Source organism: Nematostella vectensis, chromosome 6 (genome assembly GCF_932526225.1).
Source record: "Nematostella vectensis chromosome 6, jaNemVect1.1, whole genome shotgun sequence".
NCBI lineage: Eukaryota > Metazoa > Cnidaria > Anthozoa > Actiniaria > Edwardsiidae > Nematostella > Nematostella vectensis.
Window position 1 is genome coordinate 10056454 of NC_064039.1, and position 16673 is coordinate 10073126.

General features: G+C 38.9%; 2 protein-coding genes across 14 annotated transcripts in view; one reads left to right on the forward strand and one right to left on the reverse strand.

Moving 5' to 3' along the window:
- LOC5519891 (5-hydroxytryptamine receptor 1) overlaps nucleotides 1–16673 on the forward strand; it is a 99529-nt gene that overhangs the window by 56403 nt on the left and 26453 nt on the right. For 2 of the 4 annotated variants that reach the window (XM_032364751.2, XM_032364748.2), the window contains exon 1: nucleotides 15373–15556. The exons of the other annotated variants lie outside the window; for them this stretch is intronic. The gene's annotated coding sequence lies outside the window, so the exon portion shown is untranslated. Of the gene's footprint in view, nucleotides 1–15372; nucleotides 15557–16673 lie in introns of those variants that run through there. 4 annotated transcript variants of the gene reach the window in all.
- LOC5519890 (dopamine D2-like receptor) overlaps nucleotides 1–16673 on the reverse strand; it is a 71834-nt gene that overhangs the window by 33377 nt on the left and 21784 nt on the right. For 2 of the 10 annotated variants that reach the window (XM_032364728.2, XM_032364726.2), the window contains exon 1: nucleotides 1373–1607. The exons of 1 other annotated variant lie outside the window; for it this stretch is intronic. The gene's annotated coding sequence lies outside the window, so the exon portion shown is untranslated. Of the gene's footprint in view, nucleotides 1–1372; nucleotides 1608–6260; nucleotides 6399–16673 lie in introns of those variants that run through there. 7 more of the 10 variants (XM_032364729.2, XM_032364722.2, XM_048729585.1 and 4 more) reach the window with 5 other exon arrangements.

A 16673-nucleotide genomic window follows, 5' to 3' on the forward strand; every position in this document is an offset into this window, starting at 1 on the left:
TTTGGCTACCATTATATATTTGGAATATTAATGAGGAACCACGTCACTTGATTGGTCACGTGGTTCTTGTCCTTTAGTGGCGTGTGCCGCTCATGAGAGACTAAAGCCGTTAAAAGACTGGTGATTTGAGAGGTACAACGGTTCCTTTAATCTCGAACTAATGTTATTCTGTGAAAAGAAATTCTCACTATTAAACAAAGGACTAAATGTCCCTCCTCCTTGCTATTAGTGCCAATAACTACAGTTTGCGTTTCTGATGTGTTATTGCTTATTTTAATAATACAAAGAATATAATAGTTAGTTATCATAGCAGCTCATCAATTTATCCTCAGGCTTCGGACAAACGGCGTTCTTTGCATGGTTCCTTTCCAAATGTAGATAAAAAGCAAATAAACCCCAACTGACCGTTTCATGTTCATAATGAAAAGACTAGCGTTTGCCCTAGGCCAACGAAAGTAAGGCGGAATTAAACTGTGTTTTCTTTTTTCTCGCTCTCTCCAAGAAAGGTTGGGAAATAACTTTTTATTCATGAGATTCTTAGAGTATTATTGGCCTGGAAGGGTGTTTTCCCATAGTTGGCGTCCGATAAAAAGGCTTTACACTATCAGGCTCAGGACGACAGACTTCAAATTCTCTCCGACGTGTACTTGTCAACCTCTAATTGACCTGTCGTGTTGAATATCTGACTTCAGAAAAGGGAGAATGTCAAACCCACTGCTTTTGCCCTCTGCTTGTGGGTCTTGGAAAAGCTTATGGTTTTTTGTTAGCCCTAAGCTAATAATTAAAATGCTATTTCGCTAACAGGAATCTTAGTCACCTCTTATTTGACATTTTCAAGTAGTTTGACATTACGCAGAAAAACGATGTTGTTCTTCGGTCCATGGTTTGTTTTTAAAGTACACTTAAAGCACTTTTCCCTTGCATGTTTTCAATTGAATTAAGATTATAGAGGGATTTTGTATTTGTGAACTGAAATCATGGAACAGTATATCGTTTCTTTAGCAGATTACTGGGATCTGAGTTTTAATATTGTGATTATAATTTCTAGTAGCAGGTTAAAAAAGTCACTTGAGAGACATATTCTTTCTATCGTGCAATTAAGTTTCGAATATACACTAAAGGTACTTTCTTATTGCGTGTCATGGAATGGATTAAGATTAGCGAGAAGTTATGATGTAAAATAATTAAGCACATACCACTATATAATCGGCGCTCACCGGGTCCACTATTGTATTGTATTTTTACTGCAAATATCCGTATTACTTCTATTTAATAAGAGGATTTGATTAAATAAACCTCTGCCCATTAAGTAGCATTAACCATTATATAGCATTAAAATGTTTATCCATTTCAAAAGCGATTTCATACTCACCGCCGCGACAGAGTTAATCGCATAAAGTCTCGCGCGCTTTGCGAGTGCTTCTGCTAATACTCCTTTACTGTTCTCTCCAGAGACAAAGTGAAAGGGCCGCCTAGATTGTTGCTCTAGAGGCAACACAAGTGTGGAAAAACATGATATGGAGAGAAAGATAAGAACCAAACTTGAGGCATAACGATCGCTATCAGATGTCCGCCCTTTTCATTTTTATCAAAACCTTGTTAGAGTACGACCTTTTACTTGGATACAGTATTTTATCTTTGATGCTTAGAGGTGTGTTTCATGGTGTTTTAGGATGTCGGTGTTTTTGAATGGATTGTTCTTTTTCGTATTAGGTATTCATAAGAATAATAATGAACCCATTAGCCATATCACATCTTTTTTCATCAGTTCTGAATTTCAGTACCTTTCTATCTTAAGTTGCGATCATAAAATGATAGCCGCTAGCTTTCAATTAGATGTATGGTACGCCTTACGCTTTTATTATTTTGGTGATGGCTTGTTCCAAAAAAACTGGTTATTTTTGGCAAAAATCATACAAGTCTTACATAAGGGGATTTACGAAGCGTTTGTTTTGTCAAAAAATTGAAATCGAAGTTCATTTTTTCTTTTCTATGTTTAAATTCAATTGTATATTCTAAACATAAGCAAAATAATTTAAAAATGAACTCAACTGTGTAATCATTTGTTTGAACCTTGTCTCAAGACTGTCTGTGTCTGGTGTGTGGTAAAGCAAAACACTCTTAAAAAGCTTGGCTCAGCCGCCATTTTGTCACCCATCGAAATAGAAAGCATCCTAACATCAACCTTGGGGGGAAGGTGTGGCGATATGTTCGATTGAACTTGGTAAATGAAGTATACTTTATTTCTTAGATTAGATTCTTAAATTATACCGAAATTGCATCACATTTGTCATGCAGAAACAATAACAAAGGTGTGTTTGACACGAACATCTCTCTGTGCAGATGCTGAGATATAAAATCTATTATTTTCATTTTGAGGCAAGCATTAAATATTTTTCGATTGAGCTTGGTAAATGTAGTATAATTTACTTCATAGATTAGATTCTTTAATCATATACCATGCAGAAACAATAACAATGGTGCCAATATATCTTGATGATATCTTGTGAAACTAAAATGTTGGCGACGCCTTGCAATATTACCTTTACTTGTCGCCCCGAGGGTTAACGATCACCTATATTATTAATTATGACTATATTATTTATTATGCCAAAATGGAAAAAAAAAACTAGTCCATCGAATATGAACTGCTATTTGATGTAAAAGGACTGACAACGAAGTTATATTAAGTTCTTGTGGCCTTTTAGCCAATTGCTTCCTGTTTTGGCGAATCTTAAATGCAACAGCATAACACTCGAGGTTGTAAGTGCTCTATATAGACGGTGCCTATCTTGTGGAGGAGAAATAAAGCCACAGCCCGTGCGAAATGAACTTGGGAGTATCCAGGATATCCTAGGAGCTCCCAAATCTTGGGAGTGCATTTCGCACTAGGAGAGTCCATTTCGAGATTGGATTGTTGTTCCGGCATAATGGGCCTAATGTGACTGGACCTAAGTCTACCTCACAAATTCGACTTCGTTTTTTTAAACAGTGTTCCTATTTTAAAGCTTTCAAAAATTGTCTGTGTCACGTCTTTTATGACTTGATAGTGTATGTTTTTTTGTATTTGTATTAGTCTGTATTAATCTATGCAAATGTTTATTTAAAAGGTCACACGTCGTGCCCGGACGTTTTCTTACTCGAGCAAATCACATTTACCGCATGCCGTTATTCTGTCGTGACGTGTCGTGTCCTGATGATCTCCGTGATAAAGGCACACACACACACACAACGGCCGAAGGTCCACTTTCGTTTCTCAATAGATGTGCTATTTGTAGACAAAACTATAAAGCATAAGCTAGATCACTCAGGTATGTAGCCAAATCCGACAAAAAAACGCCCCGTGGAGATACTGCAAAGACCTTAAAAAATCTCTATTGGTTTTTTCGGTAGTGGTCAAATTTTTATCAGAGAACTCACTCCCCCCCCCCCCCCCCCCCCCATCCAACTCGGGAAAATAAGGATAGATAGTTTTTTATTCATGACACCTCATAAAACATTTACTTCGGCGTAAATCCACAAATAATTAAATAAATGATATTGAATGGTGTTATTTTGCTTTTGAATGGAAAAAAAAATGTGATTTTTCCTCCAAGAAAATAAAGAAATCGAACGGCAGCGATCGGCCACCATAGTGTTGATATGTTTTTCTTACTTTGCCTTTTGCATTTTTTTCTTGTTGTTTAGAATGATTAGGTGACGTCACCGTACGTTGTCATCAAGCTTCACATTTCTTGCCTTCATACATTCAAAAATATGTTTCGCTAAGCGCCGATTCACGTTTTCATTCCGGCTCAATCCCATAATTCTGACGAAATTATTTTCTTTGTTGGCATGGTGTCTAACATTGATACCTGCATGCGTTTTAAGGAATTCCAGTAAATTATCCCGAACATTTTTATAGGCCGGACATTCTACCGTATAACATTGTCTTTCTAGCGTTCTTCCAACATGTATCGAACCAAAAACTGACAAACCCTCTTTTAAAACAATTGATGCTTATGGTATCATTTCTTAGGAGAGTGGCTTTTTTTTATTTTTTATTTTTGCTTTGATGTTTTAGGACAGTTTTAGCGGAGCCAGCGCGGAGCTCCATAGGTATAGAAATATGGTATAACTATGCGACTTGGTTTTTGTAGTCATCGCTCGGGTACCCGAGCCTATTTCAAATGAGGTTGCAATACCAATGTCACAAACTGCAGTGCTTCAAAGATATCAAATGAGCCAACAAATAAGCATAGATCAAAGCCTACCCATGTTTCTTTTTGTGTGTCTTTTGAATGAACCAATCAGTGTTACCACACATTGATCCTCCAATGCAATACCTTGTTTGAAATAGGTGTATAATATATATTTTCAAAAATACCCTAACCCGTTATATTTTATTATTCTTGATCTAAATAACCAATAGGTCCTCATGACAATACAATATTTTATTACTGTAGGTTGTGCATGATTTTTCATTGCCAAATTATCAATGATCAGACACAAGCATAATTTTATACATGAATACTTTTTGAATGAACCATTTTATTTTTTATGTCATTGCAATATTCATATTGTGGTGTGCACAATTTTTCATGGCCAAATTATAAAGAATAGGACACGAGCCTAACTTTAGAAATGAATAATTTTGAATGAACCATTTTAATTTCCTGCGTTAATACAATATTATTTCTATTATGGCTTGCACAATTTTTCACAACCAAATTATATGTGATAAGACACCAGCCTAAATAAATGCTTTTAAATTAAAAGCCATGATTTCTTAATAATTCAGAATAACACCTTTTTTAACATCATGCATTTTTCCTACTTACGTGTATACACCACTTTCCTACTAAAAGCAATCCCATCTCAGCTTTGACTTTTTCATGTCAAATAATGGTGCACTTGTACAATGATAATAAAAACAAGCATTCTCTAAAAGGCACCCATTTGTTAATAAAAATATTTATTGTCATTCTCGTGCTCAATTCAATTCATTCATCCATAATAATCCTGGGTAGTCTTCCTGGGGGAGTGGAGGGAGATAAATATATCAGTTGTTATTGAATACAAAAATTCATTAATTTGATACCCCTAAAGGATAGCAGTATCAGAATAACCATTAAACACCCCCTGAGGGATAGTAGTTGGGTGAAGTTTATACTCTAAAAGATGATTATCTACACCCCATCTACTTTTTTGGAGAGTCAAACCCCAGGGGGTGGGGTCATGGCAGAAATCAGTAATGTACCCAAGACACCAGGATTTACTTGGAAATGGATATAAAATAAAACTACCTTAGCTTCCTTATCCTTTTTTTAGGCCCTGAGCCTTGCTCAAATTTCTTTTGTCAAATTTTAAATGGTCCCTTGGTCGCGAGCATTTTTGGTGAGACATCGACGGTACCCTGGGCCAGCAATAATGGCGCAGTTAGAACACTATGTTGAAAGATGCTATGAGCAGTTAGCTACATTTCCTTTGCCTGTGATGTTACAAACGACGCGCAAACACTACCTTGAGGTCTTCCCTCAATATGCATCATTAGGGCAAACGATTGCGCCCTGCCCCTAAGCTACTTTTATGCACTTAATTCATGAACAAAAGTATCATCGAGATTATGTAGGCAGACTTATCCGAAATATAATTTGTAAAATAATTACTGTTGAATAGAGTCCAAAATGTTCCCTACTCAAGTAAATCGATCGAATATAGTAAAAATATAGTACAATACAGTACGATCGAGTAATCGAAATATTTCATTTAATAGTGACAAGGCATGCGCGTTTGGGGCTCGTCTAGGTTCTGCCTTTAAACCATTTTACGAGACATTTCGAGATAAACAGAACTAAGTGCCCACGCTATACCTGGAAGATGTAGTGTAATTGGCCCCGCCCTGTGTATCAAGAATGACTTCAATACCAATCACTTCGCAACATGATTTCGAAAACTATCCGAGCTGCAACCTATAGCTACTTTCCTAAGGCATTTGATTTATAATAATTATAGATATGATTAAATTGATATAAAATTTTGATTTATAATAATTATAAATATGATTATATTGATATAAAATTTTGATTTATAATAATGATTTCTTATCTTTGAACTGCTGGTGAATTGTGATAGAGCCTTCCTTCGAAGGTGCTCTTTCGTTAAAGGTATTCTAATTCTCATTACACGGGGCAGAAATGTGGTCAGCACTGTATTACACTTCAAAATTCTTGTCCAAAAATGACATTCAATAGTTTCAACGCGTCAAGAGTCTCACTCACCTTGTGTGCACTGCTTGAAAACGAAGGATGTTATGCCGTGAACTGATTGTTTCGCATTTATATAAAGTCAGTAAGCTAAAATTGAATTATTGGATAATCCTCCGCCTTCCTGCACATCATAGCGTCAGGCCTGTTCACGATCCATTCCACTGACGTCTAACTGAAGTATGTTTCCTGCTACTTTACGTTATCTTTACGTCTTCTCGGATAAGGACACTAAACCGGAGGTCCCGTCTCTTCAAGCTGCACTACATTAACCTGAACCGAAGGGACGTAAAAGAACCACTGGGGACGCAATAAACCCTCTGGCAGTGACCACCCCCAGTGACAGTGCTTACTTACCGAGGAATCGGTCTCCTAGTATTAGCGAAAGCTACCTATAGGAGTAATAATAAATCAAATCAAATCAAATCAATCAAATCAAATCAAATCAAATCAAATCTATATCGAAGGGAAGTGAAGTGTGGTGGGTTTTTAGACCTGTTTACAGTTAAAAATCTATCATCTGTCTTTGGCACTCATAGATTTTACTTCTGTTGACACTAATTTTTTCGCATTTTTCATTGTAAAAAAAAAAAGAAACAGAAAACGGAGAGATGCCTTGTTCCCTGTGTTGTGCAGGAATGACTTTATGCTTTCCGTTTAATCGGATGAGATATTTCCTACATCCTATTGTTTTATTTGCAAGATGAGAGTTATTCCCTTTTTGCCTAACCCTCGTCGTTAGACAATGTATATAATCCTTTGCACAGCAATATAAACATATTTGAGTCGAATTAGGTATAAAATCGTATTACATGCTCCGAAAATATATTTACTATTTTTTGTGTCTGTCTTTTGCATTAGTTATGGTGTATCGTTTTATTTTGGTCTTTCAGGCACCCCCGTATTGTAGAGTATCTACGATATATTCTCTATTCATAGAATGAATCTTTATGCAATTTTCTTCAACATCAAAATGCCACGCTACTGCCTACTGAACAAAAAATCGAGCGTGACACAAATTTAAATCTGATTCTTTTAATTTTAGCTATGTTATTATGTCACAGCGAGCATTTATGATTAACTGCCTTCGATATAGTGCTAGAATACTTACATGGCGGAAGCTGTTGAAAAATCGTATTTTGGCTCAAAACGTTGGGTATTGTCTACAAAATCTATGATACTGATCACTCATAATGAGTAAGAGCTAAAAAAAAGGCCATATTGGCCCAAGTTGCCAAACAATATTATACGGACCTCGCCCAAGCTAACCAGATATTTCTTCCTAGCTACAACGTACATATCATTGATAAAAACACATGAATACACTATTTTTTTATAAGAACGTCTTATTTCCTGTTTGACGTGGATGGTTCTTATATATAACGCTTATTAAGGCTGAAAATGTTCTGAAGTGGGTTCTTAAATTTTAGATTATATAAAATATAATACCCAATGAACTATTAAAAAGAGAATATGATCAATAGTAATAATATTTGATGATTTTATTACGATCTGCATTTCAGAATGTATCACACTAATAAAGCAATATTTTGCTGCTATCTGAGCCTCGACATGTTCTTAGCTGATCGTTCTTATAAAAAAAGTTCTCATAAAAAATGTATAATAAAATAAAATAAAATCTCTACCGGCCGGGTGTACTTGAATCAAGCCCAACAAATCTATTATATTATCTAATCTATAATATGAAGAAAACATCCTTTGGGAGTTTGGTACCGAGCATATTTTTTCCGAATGTGACGCAGACTATAAGATATCCGGTACAACGTTCGTTTTCTTTGTGTAGAGTTGTCATATTAAAAGAGTGGCCCCGCTAACAGCAAAAAGTCGTTTCTTAGTTTCTCGTAACCACGATAAGCTCATTAAGTATTTTAGCTTGTATCAGAATTTTTTCTAGTGTTTTTTAACTCAATACTTTGATTAGATTGTACATTTACAAAGTTCGTTACGAGCGCCCGCTGTTCTGACTCGGCGTGTTTCATTATGTCGACATCCGGGGAGAAAGGTTGTGTTTTAATGCTTGTATCATTGCTTGAGGAGAAACTTGGAGATTTTTTCTTACATCTTATAATACTCGTTCAACCATTAGTCGTCTCACATATATATAACAAGCTATAAGAATGTAACATTAAAGGAAATTAAAGGAAGTACATTTGATTGATAGGTTCCTCTGTCGATATTGCCCTTATCAATATTATGGTTTGATCTATGATTTTGAATGAAGAAGCAATATGCGCGCGCAGTCGGTGCGCAGTGACGTGTGCGTAGTAACGTAAAACTGTACATTTAATCACAAATCTTTAATAATCCACACCATGAAAGAACTTTGCATGAGGGTCAACACAATGCTTTTCATGCTGTTGCCATAGCAGCACAGCCTGATCTATACCTCATTAATATGATTAAAAGGGCTTAGTAGCACACTTAGATCTTGTTGCTAATTGACTTCGATAATTTGACTGGTTGTAACGGGGTAGGCTGAGATGGTTTATATCTTTCGGGAATCAATAATACAGACGCATACCTTTATCGGAGGCGTATGCAATAAATGGCAGAAAACTAGGTAAACATCTTGGAGTTATTTTAAGTACAGATAGATTGTCAACCTACTTGACTCTAGTGTTCCAATTTCTTGGTGTCAATTTCTCGGACTTGGTGTCTGACTGTGTTTCGACTTCATACATATCCCGTTTACCCGGAAAAGTATGAGGATTTTGCAATGACACAACTCAAGGCGCCGAAGTGTTTCTAGCCTACCGCGATTTCGTCAATTGCGAATCAATTACTATCTCTCTGCAAGTAGCCAAGTGCAAAAAACTGTTTATCTCCAGCTTCTATCATCCCCACCCCCTCCTCCATCGACCAAAATTTCCCCTAGCCTATACTAGATGACTTTTTGTGAAAGCTGTATTCCAAATATCCGCGTTTCCCTTGCACGTTCTTAGGAGGTGGTTTCAATTGTCCAGGAATCGAATGCGAAGCATAGCTCATCCCCTGCCCACTGGGAACGCAAAAACGATGACTGAAAACGGAACGGTTTGAAAACGATCTCCACAGTGGAACAGTTTTGAAAACGATATCGTTTCCGCGCCGTGGGGATGGACGAAAACGGACGAACCTTTCAAAAAAGATGGCGTGATAACTCAGGTTCAGTCCACTTGACACGCGAGTACGCATGCGCTGTAGACTTGTTATCGTTTTCGTATCGTTTCTGCGTTTTCGTGGGGACGGGTCGTATGAAATTGAAAACGCTTTGTGTGGACGCGGATCTTTTGGAAAAGGAACAAAAAGGTTGCGTTTTCAAACGATAAGTGGGGACGGGTTCTTAGGGGCTTTTTGATACGTTTAGGCCTTTCGTCCACACTAACAGCAAATCCGGATACTTTTGAAAACCCCGTCAGAAGTGAATCAAAATGAATCCGTATACTTTGGTCCGTAGTGTGGACGGTCGAATCCGTATCAAAATGAAAACGATGGCGTCATATCGCAGGCGCGTCTGATGCTATGAGCATGCGCATGTCATAACAATGACGTCACGCCGTACCTTTCAGCGTTTTCTGACGTTTGAATCCGTGTTAGTGTGGACGACCCCTTAGGCACGTCTGTTATTGCGCGCGCTCGTATTTCAATTTTTGCCCCGAAGATCGCTGATTGGTACATGCGATAAATACTGGACCCTCTTTCACGCGGCCAGAATGTCGAGCGCAATGAGAGTCCCAGGTCTGGACTGGGTCTGATCCAGGCTTGCAATGTTGTCTCCGGTATTAGCGACCATAATAGTGCAGTCCTGTCCGAGACTGTTCTCAGAAAACTATATCAGGAACCAATACTACAATGCCAGTTTTGACGATCTCACAGATCACATCAGGTCCTTTGGGCTTGATTTTGTCGGATCCTACTCCCGGCGGTCGGCGGATGACAACTGGAATACCATCGCCAGTTACATACAGTACAAGTTGTCCAAAGGAAAACGTCACCTCCCTTTGATTAGTCAGTCGATTAGGCGGCTAATTCGGAAACGCGACAGGGGCTCGTTTCTCGAAATACCTGAGAATTCTCGGGCCCGAAAACGTTTTATTTCTTCGATGTCAAACATCGTATTTTACCACAAAGATTCATGAAGGATGTTTCTCTTTATAGATTTATAGATTTTGATATTTCCCGAACTTCTCGGGCCCGAAAATCACATGTCTTTTAAGACATATTTAAAAATATTAGAAAGTTCACGGGCCTTTGCAGTCACCGGAGACTTTTCGGGTAACTTTTTGACTTCAGCAAAACTTCGAAAATAGCCCTATTGAGTGTAATCATTTGGAATACGGTTCTTCAAAAAGAAAACATGCAAAATTTGTAGCAAAAATGCAAAATAAAGTTTTCGGGCCCAAGAATTCTCGGGAGTTTCAAGAAACGGGCGCCAGGGCAGGCGCGAATCACAAGCAAAGAGGAAGATTTCAATTCTTCTGTGAACACCATAAAAGCGCACAAGGAGCACGACAGACACGTCTACAAGGTCAAGAATAGGATTTTATTTCCGGACTCGTCTGTTTCTTGCTCCTCAAATGTAAAAAGGTCATCCGTCTTACTCGAAGCTTGTTGACTAAGTCCCTGAGAATACCAACATTTTATTTTCTGATGACCGCTTTTGTGTGTCTGACGAAGCAAAGATTGAGTCGTAGTCAGCGTAGATAGCGTCTTCCCTCGAGAGGACCTGTCCTACATCCCTGCTCCTACTGACTCGCCTTACACGGACCTTCCTTAAAACATCTTCTCCTATGCTGGTGTCCAGGAGCTCCACTGCAAAACATACAGGTCGACAAGGTGCACGGCCCTTTTTCCTTTCCGGTCCGCATCCTCAAGGAGGCTGCCAGCGAGCTGGTCACAATATTTACCCTCATCTTCTAGTAGTCACTTAACACAGGCAACTTTCCATCGGCCTGGAAGGACGTAACATCGCAGCAGTCTTCCAAAAATGCAACCGACCTTACCCTAAGAACTACCGGGCATTCTCACAGACCTTATTGACTTCCAAGGTCATGGGGCATGTCATCGGCAAGAAGCTTGTCTGCCATCTTACTGGAAACAACAACGTCATTAATTTTCTCCTGCATGGGTCTCAGCTAGGTTTTCATGTACGACCTAACTGATTTTAGCCATCCATGACTAGGCCTCGATACTGAACGCCCAAAGTAAGGTAGACGCCATCTTTCTGGATTTTTCAAAGGCGTTCAACTGTGTCCCCCGTGATTCGTGGTACAGCCAAAAGTTGGCTCAGAGTTTTCGTAGTCGGGCAATGGCAGCGCGTTGCCGTGAATGGGTAATTTTCTGGCTGGTCTCTAGTAGTGTATGGCGTTCCTCTGGGCACCGTACTTGAACCAAAATTATTTTTTTTCTTCATCCACTTCTTCCGGAAGGCATCTTCCGGCAGGCATCTAGTCAAGCATCAGGCTATTTGCTGACGACAGCGTCACCTACCGCACTATCTCGTCCCCTTCAGGCCACGCCAAATCAAACAAATTTAGCCAAAAATTGTTTGGCCCATTGTTTGGGCCAAACATCGACAGTTCTCTTTTACCCCTCGCAAATGCTACAAAAATGTCCATCACACTGAATAGACAGTCACTGAACGCTCACCAAACATCGACGGCTCTCTTTTACCCCTCGCAAATGCTACAAAAATGTCCATCACACTGAAGAGACTCACTGAACTCTCCCTATACTCTTTGTAGTTCTGTCCTTGAGGGTGTGGGCTTTTAAAAATTCCTAGGCTTGTGTATTGGTTCGACCTTTGTTGGCGCAAGCAGGCGGAAGATGTGAAAGCCAAAGCCACCAGAGTACTCAACATACTCTAGCGAAGCATTCCATTGTATTCGCCAACGGTCAAGGCGCAGGCGTACTCAAGCCTTGTTCGACCGATTTTGGAGAACGCATCACCGGCATGGAGCCCCATGCATAGCGAGACATAAAATGCGTAATCGGGGCAACGTCTGGGTGCTCGCTTCGACTCTAATGACTACCAAAGAAACAGTAGTGTGATCGTTAGAGAATCGTTGTGTAGAATATTCCAAGACATGTCTATGTTATGTAACATGAACAATCAGTCCCGGCGGAACATCTCCAGACAAAATCTCGTTACGCTACTAGGAGCGCAATACGCTGCATTACAAACTGAAATGCCCACAAGTTTCTTTCTTCGTGCGCTCCGTGCCTGTGTGGAACGCAATACTATAGGCTGTTTTCAACCAGTCCAATCTTTCTAACCCTTTCTGCCATCAGCGTCGTTGCCGTGCGTCTTCGATCATTCATTATCCTCTATAATAACCTTTTATTTCATTTTTTTATCCATGCTATTTACTCTATGGTATGTTATTGTTATCCAACGCACGCACCAGCATTCCATCCTCATTGGCGATAACCTTGCTATATGCAATTAACTCATTTAAAGATAGATTGCGTAACTCTTGAACTGAAAAGTGTGGTCTCTCACAGGCGCGTACCCAGGATTCGGGGGGAGCGCAGTCATGGATATCATATGAAAAAGCATAGTATTTGGAGATTCCTTAATAAGAAATTACCCACATTTGGGGGGGGGGGGTATTGCGCGCGCACCCTGCGCACCCCCCTGCGCACCCCCCATGCGTACCCCCCTGCGCACCCCCCTGCGTACCCCCCTGCGCACCCCCCTGCGTACCCCCTTGCGCACCCCCCTGCGTACCCCCCTGCGCACCCCCCTGCGTACCCCCCTGCGCACCCCCCTGCGTACCCCCCTGCGTACGCGCCTGTGTCAGATCCTTTCCTGAAATCCGTTATCGAGATATAAGCATAGTATTGGCCATTTTCCATTTTCTAAAATACAATGCAGGAGATAGATAAGCGCATGCGCAGTTGATTTGCCTGATAGAGCAAACTGCAAACATTGCCAAAAAAAGAGAAAGAAAACGTTAATCTTTATTTAAAAAGATTAGCTTTTTGCTGAAAACTATGTTTTCGTGGTTTCTTGTTTTATTTTCCTTTTAGGGTGCGCAACGGTTTGTTTTTGTGTGCACACCTCTTTTATACGTGCGAGCGATTGCTTTTGCAGGCGTCACGATTCATCAATCTTTTTTTTTAACATTTCCCAAACCGTTTATATGTTGAAATTTCTTTAAAGTATCAGTCAGGGAATACTACAATCTATATTTAGGCAGCCATTCTAAAAAAGTCTATGGACACTAGCGTTTTAGTTTAACAAAGGTATCCCACGTGCTGCAGACCGGTTTAAAGACCTTGAGGATCTGGCAGAAGTTCGGACTGTTATGCTACAACAACTTAAAGCCATGCTATCTCCGCACTCTTTGATGGCTTTTCAGGCTTTGATGCCTGGCCACCCAGGGTGATTCCACGCTGATCAACGTCAGCATGCTATTCGCCCCTTACAATATATTTATTAGTTTTTTCAACGCTTGATACGGTGGCGAAAAACTGCTGTCGTTTTTTCCATGTACGCACAAGTGGTTAATATTCGTGAGGTTTACTTTATGTAATAATTTCACTTTTGGTTTCTCTTCCCTTCTTTTATTCTATTCTATGTTTCCCAGTGCTTGTTTTTGATGCCATATATTCTTATGGATCCCAGTACCTGAACTAAACTTGGCATATTCCTTTTTCCAATGGCATAATTGTGACTTTTTTGTATTAATTAAGTTCACACCGCGCGCATTCATCCTGTTTTTGTAGATCCCTCGCTAGATTTTGTCGCAACAGTGGGAGCACGCTGCGAAGAGACCTGAATTAATGCATTTAGGGGATGGCTTAATTGATAAAGGGCTGACTTTTAAGCACGGGGCTGAGTTTAAGTACTTCGTTCAACAAATTAAATTTAAAGCCACTCATAGAAATCACACGCTTGATAAAATTACAACTACGACACGTCTTCTCGAGCACGCCATTAAAACAATCAAATCCAACACGCTATTACCTTGAAAATACTTGAATTTGTGACATTTTGTGATGGTTGCAAGCCACTCCCACATAATAATTGATATCGATTTCATAATTGATCCCGAAACACCTGTTCTAATGATTTTTTGGAGGAGGGGTCAGATCAGTATAATACGAGAGAAAACAGAGGATGTGGATTTGATTTGAAATCGGAGAGACAGATTTCTCTCTCTAATATTTAACTCTTCGAAGGAATTTGCAAAGGAGGCTACAAAGTATGTTTTCTGATGCTTTCAATTGAGAAATGAAAAATAGAAGGGGGACTGCTGCTGAAGTCTATATATTATTCACTTTTATTCAGCCAATGTACTATTTATTGTATACCATGAAGTGAAATAATTATCACTAAAGAAATTTGATTTTCCGTCAAAACTGTTATCTTATTAGTACTGTCTGTCTGGATTATAAAATATATAATTTCTTATCTATCACTTGTTGACGACTAACAATGTAGTTTTAAAAAATTCTTTTTTATCTTTCAAGTAATTAAACTCAATTACATCAACCAACATCAGAAACTCAAGTATTTGCGCATGCGCAATTCGATGGGGCTCAAGGTTTTATTTTTGTGGTAAATTTTATATGTATTTTTTAGAAATGTTAATTACTAAGGCAAAACTTAATTCTTGAGATTTTGTCGAGGTATTCACAATTGAGCAGCATGCATGTCAGTGCTTAGATCAAGGTTTTTGCATCATTTCTCCGATTTTTAAGTATTAGCCAGAGGGTAGAAACTGATTGAGATTGTTCTACTGTAGTGATCACAATAACATGATATCTCGCGAGCAAAGTAAACACATTTCCAAAGCGTTCTATTTTCTTTCAAACCCGTACGTGTAAACACATGGCCGTCAAAACTAACATAACGCGATCATCGCCGGCAAAAAAAAAAAAAAAAAAACGGCTATGCGGTATAGGCAAACCAAAACAAAATATTTTATGTTTGAGATGAGTGTTGACACGGTATTTAAGTTAATAGCTGTGCGCCGGCGAATTGGAATAGGAAATGCCCTCGGTACAGTTTGCCTAATCATACGGTTCGATAGTTGGTAACAGCCAATAGTGATGGAGATAGAACACAAACAGCCCCTAATAGTATGCAGTCGATAAGGTCTTTCCTTGTGTGGAAATGAGCGCCCCCCCATGCACCTGTTTACAAGTAAAAGGGAATTGTGTGGTTTGCGCTGCATCAGTCAAGGCTATGCAATCCGGGCAGTGCGCGCGCTCAGTGTTGCTTTTCGAACATAAACAAGGAACATGTTGGAGATTGGTATTCATATAAGAACCGAACTGAAGAATTCGATTCCGATTCTAAGGTAAATGCATGTTTTAATTTATTCCTAATCTGAAAGCCTTGCTCAAAACGATGGTGATAATATTTTTTTTGAATTTTATTTCTTTGAATGCACAATTGTACGGTTTTGTAAATGAAAACAGAAAAGGAAGATTTCACTTTGAATTGTCCTTTTTTTGGCAAATCAGGGAAAGGTATATTCAAATGCGAATATCTCTTCAATTGTTTTGTTACTCAGTTCATTGAGACAAAACGCAAATTGAGCTAATGTACTCAAGCGAGTGCGGTTTTGTGATAATTTGCTGTTTTGAGAACTGTTCACGTGCGACGCTTGATTCTCACAAACGACTACAAATTTTCTTTTTTTCAATTGATTCTGCGCATTTTATGCTATTAACACGTACTTGTTAGGAAAAAGACCCGTCCATTATTCGGCAGGGCAGATGCACTCATTTTTTAAGAACTTAATGAAAATCGTTTTGGCTTTGTTTCCGCTAGATATCTATCAACAGAAGTTGGTTAGTAATAAGGTTCACGCGCCTGAGTGTTGGACTTATGAGAAAACCCGTGTGAATGGTTTAAATTCTCGGGATGTGTTGTCACACTCGCAAGACCCGATACCCTGGGACAACCGATATTAGTTCTCGGTTGTATTTGTAAATGTTGCTGTTTTACTATTGATTTGTCTCACCATTAAGTGCCTAAATGCTCGTCATTTCATATGCATGCGAAACGATTGATTGAATACTTAGTCCAAAGTGAAAAGCACGCGTGGTAATGATGATTGAATCGCAACCCGCTATTTTCGGAAGGTAATACGGTTAAGAAGGGCCATCCATCTTTCTGTAAAAATGAGCAGCTAATTTGGTAATGGTTGTGATTATCTATCGTAGATGAATGCGGTTTACCTAAATGATCCAATAGCTCGCATACACACCGACCCATCTATTTTTTGTAACAGCTTGTCGAATTAGTTTAGGGGAAAACAAGGGAAGTTGCATACATGAAGGAATAATTTTAAAATAATTTAGACAACTAATTGATCTTTACATTATCGTAAAAATGAAAAAAAGAAGCCGAAGAGACTGACAGAAATGACACTGAGACCTATGTCGGTAGGATCCTAAGGACAAACATTC